Source organism: Gallus gallus, chromosome 21 (assembly GCF_016699485.2).
Source record: "Gallus gallus isolate bGalGal1 chromosome 21, bGalGal1.mat.broiler.GRCg7b, whole genome shotgun sequence".
Taxonomy (NCBI): domain Eukaryota; kingdom Metazoa; phylum Chordata; class Aves; order Galliformes; family Phasianidae; genus Gallus; species Gallus gallus.
Window position 1 is genome coordinate 3,178,478 of NC_052552.1, and position 25,336 is coordinate 3,203,813.

General features: G+C 48.5%; 1 protein-coding gene across 2 annotated transcripts in view; it reads right to left on the reverse strand.

The window, feature by feature from the left end:
• The window catches only part of RERE (arginine-glutamic acid dipeptide repeats), a 168,116-nt gene extending 149,134 nt beyond the window's left edge, over window positions 1-18,982 (reverse strand). The window contains exon 1 of one of the 2 annotated variants that reach the window (XM_015297140.4): window positions 18,644-18,982. The gene's annotated coding sequence lies outside the window, so the exon portion shown is untranslated. Of the gene's footprint in view, window positions 1-5,570; window positions 10,957-18,643 lie in introns of those variants that run through there. The other variant, XM_046903256.1, reaches the window with a different exon arrangement.
• Between the last annotated feature and the right edge of the window lie 6,354 nt (window positions 18,983-25,336).

Genomic DNA, 25,336 nt, shown 5'->3' on the forward strand with positions numbered 1-25,336 from the left:
GAAGATGAGAGCAAGAGATCTGTGTTTCCAGTTCAGCCTGGAAGGAACCTCTGCTATTTACCAGCTGGGGACGGTCAACATTTCTGGCATGATTTCTATGACCTCAGACTGCCTCAGTTCCTAGAAGAACTCTGAGGGAAACGTCCAAGCTGATCAGGTGTTCTGAAACGCCCAGAGCAGAGCCGTCCAATTAAGCCAAGTTCCCTTCATGCACCATCTGGAAGCCAAAGTTTTTGTTTAGAAAGGGATCTTCCTAAACAATTACAAATCAAAAGCAGATTTATTAGATTCAAACCATTTCCTAAGCTCACGGACAGCTAAAAATTGATGGCACTTACTGCAAAGAGCTATCACAACGTTGGCTTCTGCTTTTACTTGCTCTTGGATTTCACAGGCAGGAGCAGATCAGCCTAAAGCCTTCAAGTACCTTCAGCCCAGACGTGCACATAATTAAATAGCACTCTGCAAGAGCCTGAAGGAAGAGCTGCACACCAACAGCCCAGCAGTCCTGTTGGCCATGGCACATCCCCCACTGTGACAGCCACCTGGAGGGCATAAGAAGCCTAAAAACGCATATTTTACAGCCACGAACCAAAATAAATAATACAATCATCAAGATGATGTAAGGCCAATTACCTCAACTGTTACCACCACAGACAGCATGCAACAGCATTTGAGTATGGTTACTCACGGGGGTGGGTTGGAAAGGGTGCACGTAATCGGCATTGCTGACCTGGAATGAAAGTAGAGAGGAATGGCTGCTGGGTGCCCAGCGGGGTATTGGAGTGGGATTCCCCTTCTCTCTGCATACGCTGCATGCAACAATTTCCACATGGTCCTTTGTTCACAGGTTACGTTCTGCACAAGCAGAGCTACACGGTAAGATATTTATCTCAGAAATATACCCTCTGTTCAGAGAATTGGGTGTATTTTGGTGTAATGCATTTCATTTTTAAAAATAATCTATCCCGCAGCTATCAGAAGGAAACATGTAGCTTATTGTTACAGAGCTAAATGAAAGGAGATCAATATTATTTTAATTTTTAAAGGTCTGTTTATGAAATGCAATCATCCTTCATTAAAAATGCAAGCTGTGCTTCACAAGAGGTTAGTGTAAATGATTCATAGTTTGATATCCTTCCAGTACGATCATCCTCTCACAGGAGGGCCCATCAGATGCTCCAACACATCACAAGCTGCTATTATTAAGAAAACAGTCGCCCATGACGAAGAAGCTAACGATGTTTCAAACCTCATCCCATGCCTCCTTCCTACCTGGGACCCACACGCAGCCCCCAGCCTGCTACCTGCCCCAGCCCTGTGCTCAGAACGGAGCCATTGGTGCAGCCACAGCTCATCCTTGGACACCTCTGACAAAACCCAAACGAGCGCCGACCACAATAAAGGAAAGCCCATACACACACACTGCATCCAGGAAACGGCTTTTGCTTGAAGGAAAGAAACCACATAACCAAAACCCTCCCCACCACACACTCCGCCCTCCATCACATCACAGGAATAAATCAAATAGTTCAAACTCACTGAGCCCGACATTGCAGTGGAGTTCTGCCCTGCCTTAGAATGAAAAGGAAATCTACACCTTCCACACTGGACTTCAATGGGTCCCAAAGAATGAAATCTTCAAAGTCAAAGCTATACAGCACTAAATGAAAGACCCTTCCATTTAGAAGCTCCAATGGCAGCTCACCATTTCAAAATAGCAGCACTGGCTAATTAGAACGGGAGGTTTGAACGAATAAATTCTTCATTATTAAACTCCAGTGTTCAATTTCCTTCGCACGGATAAAACACTGCCGCGTTACAGCAATTACAAACACCATGGATATAGCAGTCACACACACAAAGCCTGGTATCACAGAAATCCCCTTGAAAAAGCTCACCAGCTGCTACATTAAAGCACGAAATATAATGCTTATATTACAATAACGTCTGTAGAAGAAGTGTCCTTATGGTCCATTATACACAGATGCATGCAGCCTTTATCTGGCTCACAGATATTTCACCTTGCTATCTCCTCATGCATAACACACAGCAGCTCTGTTTGTGCCCATTACAAGACTATAGGCCAATAATTTTCATCTTTATTCTTTTCTCTCCAAAAGCACATCTGAGTTTAATATAACCGTGCTACCCTCACCCAGCATATTTATGTATGTGCTGCTGGAAATACATTTAATTAAGGCGATATCACACACCGTGGTGTCCGAGCTCCGGCTGCTCCCTAGAGAAGACACCAGCTTTAGCCTTTCGTACCTGACTGGGACACCTCTCCCCTCCAAAAACATATTAAAATAAATATAAATATATAAATACAGCCCGTTCTGACAGAATGTTTTACAATGGAGTTGCAGAGGATATGCATTCAATCGCTCCATTTCCCAGAAGATTCATTACAGTTACATTAGAAAGTCAAATCAGGCAATTCTGCAGTCTGGTGAAAGCTAGCATATGAAAGCAGGTTAATACAAAAGAATTTCATTTTAAATAGAGGACATTTAGGACTTTTAAAAGCACCATTATGATAGAAATTTCAGGGTGTTTGTTCTGGCTTTAGAGCATGCTTTTCAAGCCTTGATTCAGTGATGTCGTTGATTTCCGAAGGAATGAGGGAGGGGATGCTCCATCTCCAAGGTTTGCCATCTTAATTATCCGCCTGCTTCCGCACATCAGGGGGAATCACACTGCAGATGCCCTTCTCCACTCAGCAGCCAGCACACAGCTAGCAGCTCCAGCTCTGCACCTGCCGTGCTGTGCACTGCACACCAACACACCGCAGGGACTGCACTCCAGGCCAACGTGTTACTGACCACAAAACATGCCCTATTTGTGGCTTTCTTACAACAGAATTATTATATATCATTCTTACGATTTGCAAACTTGCTGCATTCCACACCAAATAAACTGCAGACAGGGAAAGCAATTACTCATTAAACTAATAATGCAAGGACTGACTGACACAAAGGAACCAAAAATTGTTTGTTCAAAGCATAATTAACTTACAAATATTGGCTTATCTGAAGGCAGTCAACTACATTTAGAACAATTCTCTATCACAAGACACCTTCTGCCTAAGCACAGGCACTGCCACATAAGCCATACACAGTGAGAAATCAACTCAAGGCCAACAAGTCAAGGCCACGGGACACAAAAATCCCCATTTAAGGCCATGCAAGCCCTAAACAAAGCTAAGGAGTGGGGCTCCCACCTCTGCTACAGCACTGTGCACAGGGCTTCATGCTGCCTGGTTATGTGCTGCTGCAAGGCAAATGCACGCCGGGTACAAATACACTGCACTCCAACTGAGAGCCACGTCTGCCTTCAGTTTCACACATTTCAACTCAAGAGCTGTACAAAAAGTTATTAAAATTAATGCATCAAACTATCATAACTCTGTCTCTTTTATTACCGGTAATATTCCTTCTAAAATATTAGTCTGCTTGGCTGAACCAGCGTGTCTTTTTGAAAGTTGTCTTTGAAGATCAGAATCTCTTTAGCATAAGAAGTGAAACATGCCATCATGTTAATTTGACAAGGTAAAGGTGGAGGTGGAACACATCACTTCGAGTTCGTATTTCTGAAACCCAGCCTGTTCTATTAATTTAAAATTAATAATATAAAAAAAAGAGCATTTTTCTTCCCTGGTTCCCATGTGATAATGGCAGTGAGGAGGTAAGGCAAGCCTTTATTACTCAGAGTACTTGAAAATGAGGAAAGGATCAAGCTTGGCAAGTGACCCAAGTAAGCACTTTCCGTCTTACTTAAATAGAATTAGGAGGTGAGGATAAACTGCTGCAGCACAAATGTTCCCAGTGATCCAGAGAGCATTCGTTTGCCCTTGTATGGTATTTATTATGCAAACATGTATATATACACACACACACACAAAGGTGGGGGTGAGAGCGTATGCACCTGTGTTTTACCAACACGAAATGCACAGCTGGGACATCTCAGTCCCTCCTGCAGCACAGGTCACACATGGAGCCACAACACTGTGTTACCCAACACCACTTTATCAAAGGGCAAAACAGAACGCCCACACGCACTAAGTTACCACACAGCACAAAACAGCTCCAGGCCCTCATCAGCTGGCAGGAGTGTCACAGCTTTCTGATGTTCTCTGACTGTTTATGATAACCTCGCACATGCATATGCTGTGTTGTCTGATCACCTGTTGCTGTCCCACCTGCTTTACACCAGGAAAAACAGGTACTGCACTTGAAAGACCTGGGACTGGCAAGAAGGGGGTTGCTCCATGCACCACTGTGCTTCAGGCAACCCGAGTTACCAGTCCTGTTGGTTGGCACTGACAGACAGCCAAGCTGGGCTCCAGACTGCAGTTCCTACCTGGGCTGCTGTGCTCAGGAGCTCAGAGAGCAGCTCACTTCTTGGTCACCTTCCTGGCCAACCTGACAGCCAGAATGCAAGAATCGAGGAGATAATGGTATAGAATATGTCTGAAATTACACTTGGCAGAGGTAGTCCCTTTGCAACCAGAAGCTCTACCTCTATACATATGTTAAGCTTCCTTCAGGACAAACACCCACATCTTACAGACATCCAAATGAATGCAGGCCAAGTCTGAAGTCACAAAGTAAATAAACGCACAGGAATTCTGCAATGACCACAGCCCGACTGCCCCAACACCACATACGCCCCTCCAACAAAAGGAACCATTCGAACAAGAGGCAGATAACCTCCTTTTCATGACTATTCACTCCATTTCTGAAAGCACATTCCTCTCCCTCACAGTCATAGAACAACTTCAGAAGCACAAACCCATTACACCACCGGCTTCAGTCTGCCCTCACCAATCACCTCCCCAGTGCTGAGTCCTCAGTTGTTCCCCAGGAGGCCCCGCAGGTGCTGTTGCCACTGGTTGACCACCTTCACGCTGCTCCAGAGCAGCACAGCCCATCATGGAGCCAGCAGGACACACAGTAGCCGTATGCATATATTCCCTTCCTTGCTTCTTTACAGAGACTTCTTCACCGTGGCTGCTCACAGCCCAGAACGCTCCTCTGTCTCAAAGATCTTTGCATGGCCAAGATATAAAAAAATCCCACTGGGTTCAGAGTAAGGCCTGCCCTGCTTTATACCACAAGGCTCTATCAAGCATATTGCTGGGGCACAAGGCAGTAAAATGGAAGTGCTCACGAGCCCTTCCAATTGCACTCTTATTCCTCAAAGGCACGTATGGGAGGTCAGCCAACATACACTCTGTTGCATTGCAACCATTTCCTACAGTTCAATTCAAAAGATAACGGTATCAAAACACAACTGAAGAGAGTACCAAATGGGTCCCTTCTTATAAATGATCCATCTCCAAGGCCCACCAACATAAGTAGACCTTTTAAGGCAGTGTAGCTATCCCAAGGCTGCTCTAAGAGACAATCAAGCTGGAATGGCCATCATCTGGCCAGTCTTTTCTCTTTTAAAGACATCTTTCCGTTCATTTCCCTGTCTCTTTCTCCCAGATCTCTTAACTGTTAGCCAGGTAGATACAGGTAGATAGACCACTCTAAAACAAAAACAGTGTTTTCAGTACTGACCTTAATTTGCCCTCTGAAAGGCTAAGTGCCCCAGGAAGCCAACAGGCACTTGAGCAGACCTTACTGCAGCAGAGCTTCGGGCTGCCCAGCATCCACTTCCCTGCTGCAAGAAAAGGGAGCAGAACAGAGCGAGTGGGAAGGGGGAAACGCTCACAACAAGGCCAGGTGCTGGTGTCATTCAATTGAACACGGCCACTGAGCTACAATAAAGCACAACGCACGCAGAATGAGCAATCCTCAGTGCATCTCAGAAACCTTGAACTATTCGCTTCAAGATAAAGCTGCCAAAACACACCAGTATGCAAACACGAGAGTCAAACAACACATCAGAAGAGAAAGCGCTGCGCGCTCAGTCATGTCATCTTACTGTGTGTTTAACCTGGGGTTGACAACTGGAGCACGAGGCTTGCTGCACTTTTCCCTAGGAAAATAAAAAGGCTCTATGACTTGCAGACAAAAAGTTGGCTGGGGTTATTTTGGGGCAGCGTGGACCAGTCCTAAAACACATTTCCTACTGGCTTAAATCTACTGCAGTAAGAACGCAAACATAGCTGCATGTCACAGTCTATATGTCTTATAAACAAAACCAAGAGCTCACAGTTGGACCTAAAACCACGTGGGGAGCTGTAGGAAGCCCCTTGGTCTCAGCAGTGACACAGCAGGATCCTCCATGCCCAGCTACTCACACGCTGCCATTGGGGCACAAGGATCTGTCACAGTGACTGCTCTGTGTCCTGCTCAATTCAAACGTTTCCTGTCCTTGCAGGACACTTTGACAGCCCTGTAAATCTCCTCTTAACCCCTCTACTTCCCTAACCCTCAGGAGGAAAGTAAAGGGACATGTTTTTTTAGTATCCTGAACTGTTCCAGTGATACATAACTCACATTTGAGAGCTAACATATGGTTCAAACAAGCATCAGATTGTTACATGCTTTTCATACCAGCCCTGGATAATCCCTGGGTTCCCAACATCTGTCTTGCATTTGTGATATAATTACACATTTATTTTGCCTTTTACTAGCTGAGTTTCATATATTGTTTACTTGATCCTAGGAACGATTTTGCTGCAGCCAAGGGACATCCTACTCCTTATCACAGGCTTTGTTGGAGCTTATGGACGTCTGCAGTTCTCCTGCTCACAGATTCAACTAATTACAGAACACAACTGCTCGTAGCATCTCCCTACCTAAACAAACTCACTCTCTGGACTCCATATAAGCCTAGACAAAAAAAAAAAAAAAAAACAAACACAGAAGCCTGAACAGTTGTTCTATAAAAACTTTTGAGAACTGCAAGAGAATTAAGAGTGCAGTGGGAGGTGAGGAGGAGAACAAGGCATCCGTTTTTAACGTACCACTAAGAGCTCAGTGTCAAAGCAGTGGCTGGGTGGCACAACGTTGCAGCTGGTTCCATTTTCACGTCCTTATGTTAAGAAAACAGGTTTTCCTTTTGCATTACGTATTCAATACAGTACGTATTTTAGAATCCCAACAAATCTCTGCCTTGCTAAACCTCAATGATTGAGTTCATATACACTAAACGCAGAGCTGATGCTAGTTTTTTTGGGTTTGATGTTCCCCTATGACACATTCTTCTCAAAGCTGCTCCATTTGGAAGACAGAAAGCCCAATACAACCAGCAGGACCAAGTTCAGGCACGTCTGTGCTCTCCGTGCTCAACTCAAAGTTCAGCCTTCCCATCCACAGCAGTTCCTTCACTGAGCAAACTGCCACCGCGTCTGCGTTTTGCCCATCTGCATGAACAGGAAAATAGTTCTGGTTCTAAACAGTGATGCATTCACCAGAAGTTGTGTGATGAAAGCCTGCTTTTGGAGGAGGCTTTGTTTTTTAAACAGACAGGGATTGTGCATTCCCAGCACCAAGCAGAACACCACAAACGATGGCTGCTGTGTGAGCTGTCGCAGTGAGCCCACACACCTCACTCAATACAGGACTTCTCAACGCAGTCACAGCAAACAAGCCTACATTCAGCAAGCTGGGCACGTGTCTCAGCCAACAGCAAACAGCAACCGCCATTATGGGATGGAGAGGGGGCCAGACAAAGCTGAACTGGACGTGCTGTTAACACAACATCAATTAGAACTGCCAGTCATCTTACACGCCTCCCAACCTGAGATAAGCGTATGGGAGTTAGTGCTGACATCAAGTTTCAGAATCATCATTTTGGAACAGCGGCCTCAGCATCACCAGCTCACAAATGAGGCCCTGACCGCAGTGCGATGCATTTCTACAGCACCACATTCCACTGCACTCTGTGGTTTTAATACATCCATTAACGACTTACCTGACTCGTAAGAATTCATCCCATACGTTACCTTTATGTATCAGCAGACACAGAGGCCATAAAACTCGTCAGATCCTTGTCTCCTGTGCTTGTTTTCCCCTCGTAGCTCAAAGTTCCACAGCCTGCCTGGTACCCATTATTAAAAGCTAAACAGATGTTTACCCAAACTACCACCACTGTTTGTGCAGCATGGAGGAGTTGTTTATATCAGCACAGAATGGATGCCATTTACTTCTACTGCTTTAGGATGAATGGGAACCCCTAACAACGAAAGGCATTCAAGCGCAGCAACGCTTGTTAATGTGTTTTGATAAGAAGCACCCACTGCATTCGTTACCAGTGTACGTCACAGTTAACTCCAAACAGATCTGGATGGTACCATCACACCCAGCATCCGATGCAGACACATTACCTAAGCCCAGGATTCCTTCTGTTCTCCACAAGGCCTGACCCCAGCACTGAGGATTTACAGGCCTGCTGTAATTGAAGCAATCTTCCCAGAATACATTCATTAGCTCTCCACACTCATTTGTGCCCTCGGTGCCTTACGCAGGGCAGGGTTTGCCATTCTTGAATAGAACACCTTCCCAATCACACCATTAAGACAACCACCACGAAACAACCACACAAACACCAAAACCTGAACTGCTTTAGAAATACTGAAAGGGAAAACAACTGAACCCCCTTTATTACTGTTATTATTATATATTTAAGAGACAAGTGCTTCCCAGCACAGCTTGGTTTGCTCGGCTACATCAGACTGACAACTCAGACGCCTGCATTTTGCTTGTCTGCCATTACTGGCAAATTGAAGCTGAGCACAAACGCCGCGTAAGCAACAAATAATTTGACCAACGTGCCAACAATCGCTTTAATCTCTTCCACTTCACCACTGATGAACCTTTTATGAACGTAATCTTCTAGAAGGTAACTGGTAATACGAGATAATCCCAGGACAAGTTTAATTAAAAACACAAACTACATACAGCTCTGTGCTTACCAGCTCTCGTTCCGACAAGGCGAGAGCAGCAATTATTAATAGCTCCGTTAATCTGGCAAACTGAAGTGCACAGAAACGAGCTGCAGAAGCGTTCAACAGACCGTTTCACGCTGAAAAATTAGTTTCCCCAAATTATAATTTGCCTCAGTTTAAGCATCAGAGCAGCTATTTTTAAACTGCTGAACTGAAGCGTGCTTACAGAGTTACAGATGCGGGTCTCCCACAGCAAACCCAGCACAAGATTGCTCATTGTTGCAAGCCACCACAGAATGCAAGGGGGGGAAGGAGGAAAGCAATTTTCCTGCCCAAGTAACACAGAATCGGAGCTGTCAGATGCAAGTCAACACAGATTTCATTCAAGTTTGGAATGCCAAGAGCCTTATTTGACCAGACACAAAATACATCTGCTATTTTTAAAGATACCTCACGCCATCATTTAACCAGAGCCTGCAATTCACGGGGAGCTTTCACATTTAAAAGCTCGTCAGAAGACAGGCCCATACACATTCAAGAGTCAGCTCTTCAAATACCAACCATGGGCTCCCCCAAGCTCCCCCAGCAGTCGCCCCACGGTTCAGCCCTGTTCTGCCAAAGCCAGGCAGAGGCATTTCAAGCTGTGTGACAGCCTCCAGAAAGCTGTTCCCCCCACTGATTTTTATCCCAGGCAGCGTATCACACCAGGTGCCAGCCACCAAGCCTGTTACTGATACAGAAACAGCCCCTCTCCTAACCCCAGCCCTGAACCCTTTTTCTCATCTTCAGCTGTCTAACTCTGAGCCTCATCATCACTGCAAGTAACAACAGAAATGCTCCTGAAAAGCACAAATACCTCTAATGAACAAAGCCAACACACACAGAATAAAGAGCATAGGTGAGCTGTAACGTTCCTCCCACTGAGGAGCACACTGTCCAAACCAGTACATTTCTCCCATCAACTCCTTTTGGATTAGACTCTGCCATGACCAAAGGCCCTGTGGGGACTCTTCCCACACCATGAAAACAGCAAGAAGCCCCATGCTGGAGGGAAAAAATGACGTGTGGACAAGCTAGCCAAATTAAACCTGGTGAGCTAATGCACATTTCTTTAAGCTGTGACACTTCACTGAGAGCTAAATGCATTGTAAATATTTTCCCCTCCTACAAGAGAGCATCAAGTTTCAGACAGCCGAGTTAGCAAAACAGAAGTGTGGGCAGCAGTACTGTCAAAAAAAAAAACACAAGACTGTAACAGGCTTTGCCTTTCCAGGAATAGAGGCAACAAACAGTAACAGCCAAGTGCAACTGATGGCAACACAGCTGCTGGAGGGGTTGGGAGCAGAGCTGCAGGCATAGGGAGATCTTCAGGTGCGTCTCTTAGAGGACGGGATGCATTTCATTACCCAGTGCTGCCCGCTGATGTCAGGCATTTTGCACACCCTTATCTCTAAGCAGCTCCTCACTAACGTGAGAACCTCCAGCACAAGCTTCTGCAGTGCTCAGTCCCCAGAGATGCAGAGGTTGGTTTTGATACCAGTTTAAAGAAAAATAAAATAAAAAAAAAGAATACAGTTGCATCGTGCTGTAGAGACAGCACTTACAGCCCATCCCGGCAGCCAATTTATCCCAATTCATAAGTAATCAAATCACTGCAGCAAGTGTATCAGCCACACCACGCTCTGCAAGTTCCCTCTGACAAACCCTTCCAGCAGCTCCAGCCCTTCTGAACAGAGGTGTGCAGCCACAGCTGCAGGCATCACACCGCTATGGATGGCTGCCCCTCAGTCTGATCCGTGCAAGCAGGAATGGGTGACCATGAGATCTAAGCAGCCATCACAGAGGGATGTGCACGCGATACTACCCAAATAGATCTTCCCGCATTGATCCGTTACTTGCTAAATTTACAATACCTTTTATAACGAAAGCACAGATTGGAGAGAAAGGCTACCCAAGCTGAGGAACATCCAGCCACGCACAGAACAGATCTGGCCGGACTTCAAACAGAAAATCGGAGATCACAGAAGGATCAATCGGTTTTCTGCACTGCAAGTATTAATCTCTTCTGCTTAACCTCCTCCTCTGAAGCCCTCCCCTTCCTCTTCCCCAGGAATAAAAGGAGCTGGAGTATTTCAGCCTTTTGCACACACCCACTGAACCACGTACTGGTTTGTAAGAGCTACATTTAAATGAGATGCAGCTTACTTTCCTACTACTTTCTGAAGAAGCACTGTCAACAAAAGCAAACACATGCACGGCAAACAACCTCTCCCAGGCTGACTGATGGGCGACGTCACCTCTTACCATCCTGAAAAGCTCATTCAACATTTATGTCTTTACCTTTGTATACCTGAAAGCAAAATCCCAATTCCATTCTCCGTACGGAGGTGGAGAGAACGTTACTCAGAATGTATCTCCAGTATTGATTCAGAGCGCTCTCTGAATGAGCAAGCAGTCAATTAGTAACAAGAGGGGGACTAAGTACAGGAGCTCTCCATTAGCAATACCTAAGAGACAGCCTGTTATTACAACGCACAACAGCGCATATTTTCTGCTGCAAACCCAAACAAGAAAACCAGGGAGCATCTCCTTTGAAATGGAGAAGTACCAAATAGGTATCAGAGACACATCACAACACAGCAAATGCAAGAAACCCAACTCCCCACGCTTCACTGTCATTGCACAGTCCTTTATATAAAAATAAACGTCATCCCATAGAAGGTTTGCCACAGCGCTGGGGTTCTGGGCCACTACCACCACCTAAACTCATAAGGACTGACATGCAAGCCTTCCAGCCTCTCGTCTCCTTACAGCATGACCATTTAGCATCTTCGGGAATTGAATACATGACCTAATTAAAATATCTGTGGGATTTAATACGGGAAACACGTTTAATTTCCAACAGGATGTTACAAACAAGAGGCCTCGTTCATTAAGAATCCTCCCAGCCCTTCTTTCTGAGGATATCCAACACGTGTATTTGGGCATCGGAAAAATCCCAGCATGGAAAAATGTGAATGTAATTTATCAGGGCTCAGAAGGCTTCTCTGCTCGTACACACAAGTAATTACCTTCCACATCACACTTACTAAACTTGTACTTTGGGACAGAAAGCTACGGAAGTAGTTATTTGATGAATAATTAGTTTAAGGAAAGAGTGCAGGGCTCTCATGAATTAAGCCTGCATGGAGAGAAGCGACACACAGTGAGAACAGCAGCAGGGCCACTTGCATTTGCTTCACAGATTACAAAGCGAGACAACAAAATTCAACAAGAAAAGGCCACATCAATTCGACACGAAGAGAAGCAGCAAATCATCATCAAATGACTTTTTCCCCCTCCACAAAACTGTGATTGACAACCACTGCACCATCACCTCCTTGCTGCCTGCGCTCCTCCATCATCTGAAAGCTTTGATGGGAAGAGCCAAACAGCAGCCACAGGTGCTCCAGCAGGTCAGAAGAGAAGCTGGATCCTGCCTAGCTCTTCTTCCAAGAGCATATGGTAACATTTGTCTCAGCCCTCCACTAATCCAAATATTATTCAGACCATCAACCAGAACCACGCATCGCAAAATCCCCCCAATTCCAAGAGACTGCATATAAACAGAGAAGCCCTAAATCTATTTTCTCTGTATTCAGACACTAGGCTGTTTTATTTTCCTCTGGGGCTTAGGAGAACTACTTGCATTACCATACTCCAACCCGCATTTCTTCAAAGCACTCTCGCCTTCGTTGGGTTATCCACATTTCACCCTTTTCTCTCAACTCCTTTGATTTAAAGCTTAACCTCTGGAACAATCTCCCACTCTACGTTGGCCAGCCAACACTACATCAGCCATAAACCATCTCTCCACTGTCATCAGCTGAAAGCCCTCCGTGGCTCCCGCCCAGAGAATATCAAGTTTACCATGGAAACTGCTCTGGAGAACAAGGGGGAGATTTCCTTCATTAACCACAGATACAGGGGGCAGATCACAGCAAGTTGAAGAGCCAGAACACCACCAACCAGCCTGTGTGAGCAATAAGAAACAACTGCTGTTTAAGTTTTAAAAAGAAAAGTCATCAGAAGTTAAACACAGCTCCACACAGCCCTACGGTGAGCCACGTTATCCCTGCTGGCTCTCACCGGCCGGGCATTTGACTGCCTTCAGGTTCATGCACTGCCTACACCTCACCTGCAGGTTCATGCTGCAGGGCAGGCGGTGTAATGCAGCGGTCAGAGGCAGGTCTATTAAGTTTTGTCAAGTGAAAATGAATGACCTTGAAGACAGAAATTAGATTTCTGCATCTCGCTCCCAGTTTGTGAAAATGAGGATTAAGCATTGAAGTCTCCTGCACCGACCTCATTAGAGGATCTCTAATGGAGGCACGGCGTTCATTTTTATGTAGGATGTGCCATTTTGGCACAGAGAGATCACATCACATCACAGAAGAGTTGGGAGCTCAACTGCTGCTCTGCATGTTGATCACCATCACAGCCCCTGGTTGATCCTCGCTCCTAAATGAACTAAATCATGCGTACACTTCTTTGAAGACCTGTAATTCTTCAACAAAAACATTTAATAACAACCAGCACAAAGCTTCTGATACCCCAACACCCTGTTAATAGCTAATTAACAACTAAACTCGCCATCTCTCTTCAGACCAGGGAATTAACTGCTTGCCTGCAATGCAGGGCAATCTTAGAAACACAGAGAAGATTCAATACTCAGAAATGGAGTACACACAATTTAGTTGCCTATCCCATCACACCACCACCCCGCATCACGTAGCAATGCAGCCATGTGACTGTGGGAGTACTCGGGTCTCAAACAGCTCAGCCATGAGTTGGTGCTGCAGCACAGAACAGCCCCACCTCCGGCACAACTCTGCCCCAGCGCCTCCAGCAGCAGCTCCAGCACCACGAGTTCAATGCTCACAACACATTTTGCCTCTCCCATACCCACGCTTCCAGTTGCTCACCTAAAGAAACTTACAGCCTCTCTTCCATAGAGCTTGTGCTGCCCGAAGCCCAGGCAGCTGTGCTTAAGGCAGCACCCAAGCCAGTCTGTCAGCTCAGTAAGGCCCGGGTGGCCACTGCACGCACAGCACACAGTGCTGACTCGAGGTACAGATGTCGAGGTGAGGTCCCAGGGGTCAGAGGCACTCTGTGCTGAGTGCCCAGAGCTGATTACCAAAGGATGGAAGTAAGCAGGCTCCCTCGGAGACAGATGGCACCTTGCTTACACCACCATTAGGGGCTAACACTTGCCATAGAGCTGCTAGCGCTCATTAAGCTGCACTGCAACTTACTCTGCACTAACTCACATACAAGACCTCACAATTGAGACACAAATACATACAGGTTAAGTGCACAACACGTGTGACCAGCAGACCCCCAAGTAGATTCCCCCCTCCATTTCCCTGCACTCAGTCAGACTGCCACCGCTCCACGTACAGAAATCTGACTGCAGGATCAAGAGCTTACCATGTAATATCTGCTCAAGAATTTAATATATACGGCTCACAAGGAAGCTGAGATCAAATAAGATCCACCGACTCTAAATTTCAGTCCCCTCAGATCAATTAGCCTTACTACAGGCGACTCATTTGTTGGAGACTCGGAATAAATCCCACCAAGAGCCATGCAGAGGAAACTATCTATGAGCACGAGGTGACAATTTCCTTTCTCCTCCTTTAACCTGGTTTCTCGCAGGGAAAACAAAACAAAAAGTCCCTGCTCCCCTCGCTTCCTCCCCCCCTCAACAGCAGGAACTGCCGGTGCATAAATGAATTCCAACCCAGCCTACCACGACAGTCATCAGCAATAACCGACATTCCTGAAAGTTTTGTGCAGACCAGCAAACGGATGGGAAAAAACCACCTAATTACATCCCCACTAAGGCACGGTCAGACAGAACCTGGCATTTACACTGGCCGGGCAGGCAGCAAGGCAGTGCATCCCTGCCTGCTCAGCTGCTACAAGGGCAGGGAAGGAAGAAGGAGCCGGATGCAGGGGGCAAACTTCAGGACTCACGAGCTCTGCCTCTTATAGAGAACTGCTGCAACATCAGCCTCGTTAGCACCGCTGGTGATGGAAATAAGCATGCCCTACAAGCTTCACTGCATGCAGCAGAACGCACCACCTAACGCTCTGCATTGTGAATTGGAAATGTGGCTGCACAGTTAAACGGGCCTGACCCGTCAGGATCAGAAGTACAGATGCCACCGCATCCCCACCAGCACAGAGGGCAGGAAAGCCTGCTGCCTGCACCCACACCACTACCACTATCCACTTTGCCACCACACCATTCCGGATGCCCAGTGGGCATTCAGAAAAAAGCCAACTGCTGAGATGGGGAACGGGCAGCAATATTTCAACCTGTTTGTTTTTTATTCAGTCACTTACAGCAGCGCTTTGCCTCAGCAGAATTCTAAATCAAAAGGAGCCGGCGTAGCATTCATATCTTGTTTGCTCCTTTGTTCATACATCAGCCTCTCTGAAAAGAGCAGTTGGGCACAGCCACCAGTGCTACAAAAGCTTGCGTACAACGCCACAGGCAATGCAGCTGAAGGAGCACGAACCACACCGGGGTCCCTCTGCCCAGCAGCTCCATCAGCCCAAGGCTCAGCAGGACCTTCTGCCCAGCACCTTGCTGGCACCCAAGCCCACCCAGCCCCGCAGAGGGACGGTCCGTGCACCCCCTGCTTCCCTGCTGCAGCTGAGCCACTTCACAGCCATGGAGAACGAGACCCCTTCCAAGAAGCTTTCAGAAAACAAACACACAGTCAGCAAAGTTGGAGAAGGTTTTTTTCCTCGTAACAGCTTTACAACCCTGGTCTCTCCTTTTAAAGGTACACGGCTGCTCGCTCACCCTATTTCGGGATACCGTTCAGGATAACATCACAACGCAATGTTTTCTACTCAGCATTATTTCCTTATAATCTGGAAATTAGCTACAAATCAAGCCCTGCGCCAGCACCACAGAGCACAGTGTGCTTCTGGAGCTTACGGTGTCCTTAAATATGGCAGGTAATGAAATCAAAGCCACCCTCAGGCAATCTTAATGTACCAACAGCTCTGCTGAGAAGATAACACAGGTTCTGCTGTGCTATTACACAGCCTCTAACACATACTTGCAAAATTCTATATGCTCATAGCACATTTTTTCCTCCCACTCCCAAAAGTGAAATAACTTCTTTACGGGCAGAACAACAGCCCAGTATGGCTGGAACAGAGAGATGCATTCTGGAGCTACGATAGTACATTTAAAAATAGGATGTTATTTTAAATACCAACTAAACGGCAACATCAAAATAACGTTTTTCTTACCTAAGCTGTAACCAGCATTAAGAATTACAAACACAATCCCTGCTCGCAACTGTGAATGCTGTCAGTTCTTGTGCTGCAGCAGCACTGAGCCCATTCCCACAGCTCCACAAGACGGACTTCTGCAGCACACCGAAAACCCACCGAGGTACAACAAACTCCTGGATGCAAGGAAATAACCATCAGTTAACCCAGCTACGGGACTGCTACTGAAGGCAGCTCTGTCTCTCCCAGCCCCACTTACTTTTCCTGCTGGAGAACCGCACGCTATATAGCACAGAGCCATCAGGGCTCTGCCCAGATGGGAGCTCTCTCCCCTGGTCACCCCACAGCACAAACTTAACACCAGTGGACTCAAAGCCACGGGAAGGCAGCACAAGCTCTGCACTTCCACGTGCACTCAAATCACAGGATTTGTGCTGACAACGGCCTACAGTGTTAAAAATATTGCTAGCCACAACAAAGCCTTCAATCCATGGGCAATCCCCTATTTGATCCAGGTAGGGAAGCTGAAGAAGAAACCCACCTAGCTGGCTATAGCCAGGGCAGAGTTGGAAGGCTCATGGTGCAGTCACTGCCCCACTCAGCTATGACAGCCCTGCTGCCTCCTCTCTCCATGCTTTTTCCAGAGGACCCAACAGCCCAGCACCCACTCCTCAGCACTCACCGTCCCATTCCCTCTTTGCACACCTGCTTGGTTCCCATTACCCCACATATGCCCAGGACAGCCCCATGCTGCCCACACCCAGCCCACAGCAGCTCCAGCCCTCCCCTTCCACAGCCTCAGCACACGCTGCAATTGTTGTTTCTAGAGATGCTGCCATAAAAACAAGCAGCATTAAGCAATCAAGGAAACTGTCTACACTGAAACCACCTTCTGGCCTCTGTGCACTTCCTTCAACTTCCATCATCCCAGCGTGTTTATGGGAAGTGTTCTCCCCCAGCAGCCGTCCCCCCAGAGCTCAGGAGGAGCAGTTCTCATTGCAGGGCTCTCCCTGGGGATGGGGGACACAGCAGAGCATGAGAGGAAGTTGAGAGGGGTTGGAAGGAGCACTCTGAGCCTCACCTCGCGTGCTCCCTCTCTTCATGCTCACTCACAGAGAACGGAGCCAGCACCAGGAGGGGAGGAGGGAAAGCACACAATGTTTTGGCACCCTTCAGCTTCTCATTAGCTATTTTGGCTTTTCACAAGGTTACCGAAAGGCCATTCTGGAGAAAGAGGAAAGAGGTAGGAAATGCTCCCCGCTCTCTGTCTCTGCTCAAAGGAGAGGAGCTCTGTCTGTGCAACCACAGTCCCAAACACAGCAGTGCACCGCACAGAACAATGAGCTCCAGCCCGGGCATTGTGTGCATCCACCTCCCTCCTCCCCTCCGGCACTCAGCAACCAACAACACGAGCCCTGAGATCGCCCCCATCTCCACCAGCCCCGGCCACAGCCCTCCAGGACCAACTCGGGGAGGGAGGCCGAGGGAAGATGTATTTACCAGAAGCGCTTTTATTATTATAGAAACACCGCCACCCCTCTCAGCCACCACGGATTTCTCAATCCTAAGGGAGCAGCACACACAAAACCAATGTTTGCCTAGTAATGCTAGAACTACAGAAAGCATTACACATCGCCCATCCATCCGAGCGTTTGACGGGAGCCTTTTACAACGCATATTTCTCTTGACACCGTGTTTGCTTTTAGCCGGGCGATATCTGTCTGTAAGCAAGGGCATGCTGCGTGAATGATGTCACCTGGCTCTGCTGTGGGTAAGCCGGAGCGAAGCACGAAGCGGCGGACGGGGCTGCACCGATCCCAGGCAGCGGTCAGCGCCGCGGGGCAGCACCGGGGCGCAGCGCGGGCGGCCCGACCACCACCACCACCGCCGCCGCCGGGAGCGGCGCCGCTCGCAGGGAGAACTCCGCGTGCCAAATCCGTAACCCGGCACGAACTGCACCCGGCGTGCGAACGTAAACCCGGGGGAAGGCGCCCAACAATGAATCACATTGTTTTCCTCCGGCGGCCGCTTCCAGCGGCGAAACCCCCAGCGCTGCCCTCGGCGCGCTACTTCTGATCCCCGGCGGCTCTTCGGAAAGAGAAAAACGGGAAAACGAGGGCGGAGGAGGCCGGCTCTCCCCCCGCCGCGGGACGTGCGCTGTGCCCGCTCGCTCCGCGTCCCCGCAGCGGTCCGTGGCAGCCCGCGGCGCCAGGCACCCCGCGCCTTCCTTTGTGTCCCCGCGCCAGCACAGCTCCCCTCCCCTCACAGCGCCGGGCAACTCCGGCCTCTCCCGGGGAGCCCTTCCTCCGCTCGCTAAGCCCGGCGGAGGAACGAAACGGAAAAAAAATGCACCAAAAAAAAAATCATAATAATAATTTAAAAAAGAAATTAAAAAAAAATAGAAAATAAAAAAATCAAACAAGACAAAAGCAGCCGCCGGAGCCCCGCGCTCCCCCCAGCCAGGCAGCCCCACCGCCGGCCCTCCCCGCGCCCACCTACCTCGGCGGGGCTACACCATCCGCGGCGGCTCCGTGTCGCTGCCGGGACAAAGCGGCGGCGGCGGCGGCGGGGGCCGCTGCGCGGGGAGGAGGAGGAGAGGAGAAGGCGGCGGGGAGCGGCTCCCCTCCGGCTGTGGGGCGGCGGTCGGTGGGGGTCCCCGCGCGGTGCCTCAGCGGCGGCAGCCCAGGGGCATCGTCACGGGGAGAGCGGGAGCGGGGCGGGGGCCGGGCGGCGGGCTGGGGGCGCACAGCCGAGCGCTGCCTCCGCCTCTGCCTTCCTTCCCTCACGCACGCACGCACGCAGCGAGCGGGCACCCAGCAACGCAGCCAGGCCGGAGCCGCCTGCCAGTATCCCGCGTTCCTATTGGCGGAGAGGAGGCAACCCGTGACCCGGCAGGAGGCCGGGACCAATCGCGGGAGTGGATGGAAGTGATTTAAAAGAATAGGGGGAAGGCGGCGCGGGGGGGCGCCGGGCCGGGCAGAGGGTGCCGGGCGGAGTGGCACAAAGCCGGCCTGTCCCCGCCCGGCCCCGGGACCGCAGGCCGGGCCTCGTCTCGCCTCGCAGCCCCCCCGAGCCGCCCGCGGGTCGCCTTCACGTTAAATGCCTCGAGCGCTGTGCAAGGCGTGCAGCAGCGTGGGGAGCCGGGGTTAGGCCGCCCCGGTGCAACAGCGCTGTGCTGACCGCGGGGTTCGGAACGGGGGGGAGCGCTGCCCGGCCTTGAGCCCCCCCGGCCCGGCCCGGCTGCGGCTATAAGGCCTAGCAGGGTGAGGCCTCGGCGCCCGCACAGCCCCAGCACGGCACCGCCGCCTCAGCGCCCACCAGCGCTCCCCGGGTCGTTCCTCGAATGAATAAACGGCTCTCAGCGTTGCGAGTAAACGCGTTTCGAGCACCTTCAGCGAACGCCAAACCAACACAGGGCGAGGTGTCCGGGCTCTGCCACGTCTTTGTGTGCGCGGAGGCCGCAGCCTGCCAGGCCTCGTGGGCCGCGCTGCTGGGAGGCCGAGGCCGCTGTAATGCCTCACTGGGTACAGCCGTGATGGTGCTGTGCTGCTCATGGTGCGGTGCGGTAAGGAAGCTGTCACGGCAGCAGAATTCCCAATTAGTGCACAGCAATTAATAAAGCACCCGGTCACTCAGGAGGCTCTCAGGCTTCTTTGGCTCTGAGCTATCACGCTGTCACGAAAGATAGGTACCTGTGCCATCAATAGAGCAAACTTGTTGTTTAACCTTAACCTTAGCTTTCATCTGCAGAACGCAGGCCAGCAAAATAAATCACATGGCCGCAAAGGAAGTCACGCATTCTTCCCAGGGAGCTGAGAAATTTCATGTGGAATTACATCTCCTCCTCGAAAAAGCGCTAGGATCTGTCAGGGTGGATTTTGCCCTCAATTACACTCATGTAACCCCGACTGTTTGCTGTCTCTGTAAACTGCCTTCATGGCCGATTCCAGCGGTATCGCAGCAGATACGTTTGAGGCTGTTAACGCTATTGCCTTTAGCGGAGGAAACTCTTTACTGAGCAGAAAGGCGCACGCAAGAAGATCTGAGGTCTGCACAGCAGAGGAATTCAGCTCGTCACCCTGGGCAAACGGGGCGCATTCATCCCCACTTAAACTTCAGGGCCATTACCACCAGAGGTTGGGACACGGAGTTGATTGTGTTCTAATAACTAATTTAGATAAGCGTCTAAAAAATGCACATCAGTTAAATGTCTGACACAGCCATTTTGGAGGCTGTGCTTTAGCTGTCCTCGATAGAGGCTGATTCCATCTCTCCTATTTTCTCTGCTAATTACAATTTCACGTTCCTCGGTCTCTGGATGTACGCCTTAAGGACTGTACAAATTGCCACAACGGCAGGCTTGCCTTCAGCTCTCTGCAGCCACCATCTCTGTGACGGCAAAAAATTCCCCACAGCAGCCCCTCCCCCCCACCCCCCGACCTCCAGGTGATCATTTGGATGATCTATTTTGTTGTTAAACAAAAATAAGCACGTATGGGGGGGGGGATTTCCTCTTATGTTGTGTAACTAACATCTGTGTCCTCCTGAAATCCTCACAGGCAGCTGAAGTGCAGGAGCAGGTGATTATTCACAGCCAGTTACAGCAGGCAGCCCCACATCCTCATACCACGCACAACTGATCCAATTATAAGTTTGCTTCTTAGCCAGAGGATTGTTGCAGGAATAGCACTTGGAGAGTTTTCTTTGGCAAAGACGCAGCCCTCCCTGTGGACAATAATAAACAAAGCCACAGACCTTGCCCTGTAATGTTCTACCAGCTAAAGTGGCACAAGGTTTTAGTCAACGTGGATGATCAAGGAAGATCCAAATGCTGCAGAGAGATCACTGTCTCCCTATCTGGTGGCTGCAGACTTGCACGGTTCACATCCCTCTGGAGAGAGATTGATGGTGAAATTGCCAGGCATATCCTACATGTAAAATACTTTAAACACGTATGGATTGTCTATGTGAGATCCTAGCAGGTCTCTAACAAGGCATTTTCTGACATCCTTGCAACATTTCGTGTGTCTATCCCCTGGCACTCCTGGGAGGTACAGAAGTGCTGATGCAGAGAAAGGCTAATTGGCTAAATCCACACAGAGACTTAAATTCCAACATGCTACATAAGGTACCTACATAGAAAATGTTAATCCTCAAAATCCTGTTCCTCACCCCTGGATATTTCTAAAGATCTGATGCAGCAACATTTCTGCTCCCTGAGTACGCCGGATCCGAAGCACTGCTTCTGCAGCCAGCTGGAAGTGCCTCTGCCTCAACTGCAGGCAAGGTCACACCACCATCCCATTGGCATTCCCAGCCCCACGGGGGCTGCCTGGCCCTGCTGCCTGCTCAGGGGGCTGCGCAGCCTCTGTCTTGTGAGGGCATTTGGCCAGGAAAAGGCTGGAGTGTGCCCTGCCTCGGCTGCTGCTTTCCCAACGCCTTCACAAACCTGTCCCCCATCGCTGTGGCATCTCCTTCAGCCCCTCAAAGCACAGCCCTGCTCTTGCCTCCTGCCTTCAGCACCTACTGAGGCAAAGACGCAGTAGAAACCACATATGTTATTGTTACATTATGGAAAAAATCATGCTGAGTTTTGTCTGTTACTTATCCGTGTTCCTAAACACACATCTTCTTCACTAGGGGAAAAAATAAAGAGCCAGGGGCAAAATACCACTCTGTGAAGGGACAGAAAGCGGGCACTGATGCAAAAGGAAAATCACTTTCAGACAAAATAGGTCATCAATGCATGAAGAGTTAAAGTGCTTCATGACAATTCTGCTGCCAAATCCAGATAACATTCACGTGGGTGGAGAAAAGTACCTGTAGTGCAGCCAGCAAACCTGAGAATCACTCCGGAAGGGAATAAATACATTTACATAATAATGATGCGAAGCATTTCTGGGTTCATTAGAGTGATGCAAGAAGAACTCTCACCGTGGGCAAAGGAGGATTCTGCACACGACTTTTGTCCCCTTTCAGATGCTGATCTGTTTCCTGCATGTGCATAAAACTTTCCTGACACTTCCCTTTTACCGTCAGCGTATTACAGAGACCATGAACTTATCTGTTCAGTCAGTAGCCATGGAGGTTCATTACATGGATAATTGACTTAGTTCTGGCCTGGATTGTTTTTTCTTTGCAGTTTTAGATTACATTTCTTTCCTCCTCCCTCTGCAAGCCCTCGCATCTATGATAGCTGACATCCATATGTCAGCGTATGCGGTATATTTAACTTCTTTTAAGTATCTCCTTACAACTGTGTTCTAACATGGCTCTTTTTTTTTTTATAAATAAGTGTTACTGAATGAAACAAAAATCTCTGAGAAAAATATCTGACAAGGAGCCACCGAATGAAAATATAGCAGAGCTGGGAAATCTGCAAACACCATCTCACCCCAACCAGCAAAAAGGAGAGACGGGGAGAGATTTTTTATGCCACAGTCATGAAATTCCAAACCAGTCTTGACCATGACAGATGAGCCAGGTTCCAACCTCAGCAATGCAGTAAAAACTCAGCTCTAATGAAACAGGCAAATGTCAATACAGCGATTAGCCGGGAAGATAATATTCGGAGAGGCTTTTACAGATGACCTAACTCCACTCACAAACAGGATTATATTCTTTCTTTCCCTTTTGTAATATCTGAAAACCTGCCTTTAAAATGAAAACCATTCGCTGTGGGGCTTTTTCTGTTTTGTGTTGCTTACGGTAGAAATCTCAGGAATTTCAGATCTCATTTTCACTCACATTACAGGGGAACTTTTTGGACATAGAATCCTAGAATGGCCTGGGCTGAAAAGGACCACAACGCTCATTGAGTTCCAACCCCCTGCTATGTGCAGGGTCGCCAACCAGCAGCCCAGGCTGCCCAGAGCCACATCCAGCCTGGCCTTGAATGCCTGCAGGGATGGGGCATCCACAGCCTCCTTGGGCAACCTGTTCAGTGCGTCACCACCCTCTGGGGAAAAAACTTCCTCCTCATATCCAACCTAAAACTCCCCTGTCTCAGTTTAACACCATTCCTCCTTGTCCTATCACTATCCACACTCATAAAACCATCTCATACTGCTTTAAGGACAATGCTCTGAGTAGGTGGAAGCCCCTCCCAGACACGGTTATCTCTATACACAACTGGCTGTATGGGTTGCAGTGAAAGCAGAAGTAACATAAATGAGATTTGCATCAATTTGAGCACATTCCCACACATTGAAGCACGCAGAAAATTACAGTGGCTCAATGGAATCGGTTTAAAAGAATCGTGTTATTTGTTAGTCTGACATGACTTTCTAGAAACGGGTTGTGATTGTGCATTTCTACAAGTGTTTGCAGGAGGCACTGATGTGTGCTCAGCCTGTGCTGGTTACCTGCTGTCCTCTGGGCGGGAGCTCTGTGGGACTATAGCTTTGATTCAGAAACAACACTGCTGAATATGGATGAACTCCTGACTCGGGGTCTGTATCCCTCTCAGTCTTTGTTGAAGCTCTTCATACTGTAACAACTGACAAAGCGCTCCCAAAATATTTGGCTGTTGGAAAAACAAAGAGTCAAAAACAAAATGCTCAGACTCCACACGTCCCACCCAGCTCTCCTCGGCTGCCAGCGCTCTGTGAACTCACCGTGGGAGGAAGGCACGAAGGCACAGCCCTGGTGGCACACAGCACATCCCCTCTTCTTTCCCACTGCACCACATTGCACTCCCGCATCGCCTCCGTCTCAGCACGTGGCGCAGTCCCTGTAACCCTGCTGCGAAGTTTGGGATGCGCTGACAGCACACGTGGCTCTGAAATGTCTATTTTTAAATATTCCGAAACATCTCTAGAAATGTTAAGTGTTATAAATTAGTTTCCTCGGGGAAATATATATATATATATATATATATATATATTTCTTTTTATCTTTTAAAGGTTTTCCATTTCCCTGACTCAGACCATTTCCTGGTGGGTTCTGCATAATGAATATTAGCAGAGGTTGGCTTACCACAGCGTCTGGTGAGACTCATTTATCAAAGCCCAGGATGTGCGCCACGCAAAGGGGAAAAAAACCCCATTGAAAATGAACAAAAAATTTCAGCCCTAACAATCTCTCCTCTCGTTTCTGTATCCTTGGGTATGTTCCAGTGCACGCAGCGAGGAGGCAAAATGGCCATCTGCAGAACATGGGATGTATCTAAAGAGAGATTTGTACACCTTGAAAGTCACCGGTGCCGAAGCTGTGAGTGAATAATGGCACTGAGTGGGATGAATTGCATCGCCCCTCGGGGCACACTGCTGTGTCCTCTGCAAACCAGGGCACGGCCACAAGGCAATCCATGCAGCCATCACTCTCGATATAAAACCTGGTAAATAAAGAGAATATAACAAACTGCCTTTGCACACCAATAACGTTCCAAACTGGAAGCAGTCCTATCAGAGTAATGCTAAGAGGATCCTAAGCAGCATTTTCTGGAGCATGTTTTTGCGGTGTGTTAATGCACCTTTTTACCTCTAAGCACCCCAGTCTTGTGTACAGGAGGTAGCTGAGCACGTGCACATACCTGAACACATGGGCATGTTTAGATCTGCTCCCACAGCCACATGCAGGAAGGACAGAGGCATGCTCATCCTCCTCCTGCAAGCAGAACAGTGCCCGTTTTGCACAAGGTCACCACGAGCAGATGGGGAGCACAGGGTGATGTGGTGCTGGCAGCTCCGTGCCCAGAGCAGGGCAGCACAGAGGCCACCTCCTCCTTGCTGCCTGCTGCATCCAAGGCTTGCTGTTTACTCAAAGGTTTACTCCGATGTTTTCGAGCCATCCTCTACTGCTAATGTGGAACACCTCATCCGTGCACTTACTGCATTTCCACTATAAATTCACTGCTTATCCGTTAGTGCAGAAAGTAGTAAATGGATTTACAAGCTTCTCTTCTTGTCCTCAGCTTTAAACTGTTATAAATGGCCAAAGTGCACGAGGCAGAGAGACAGTGATTGATTTCAGATTTGCATTTTTGTCCTTCCCTCTGCAAATATGCTCCTCCAGGAGGAGGGTTCTGGCTCTTGCCTTCCCATTGTAGCTGCTCTTTCCCTGGCTTTGCAGGGATGTTACCTTTGATGATACATTTCAATACAGTTTTCTAAAGGGAGAGAAAAAATAGCGATGGAAATGGGAAAATTTCCATTTCAAGCACCGTTTCTGCTGCTACCACCTCCTTTTTCC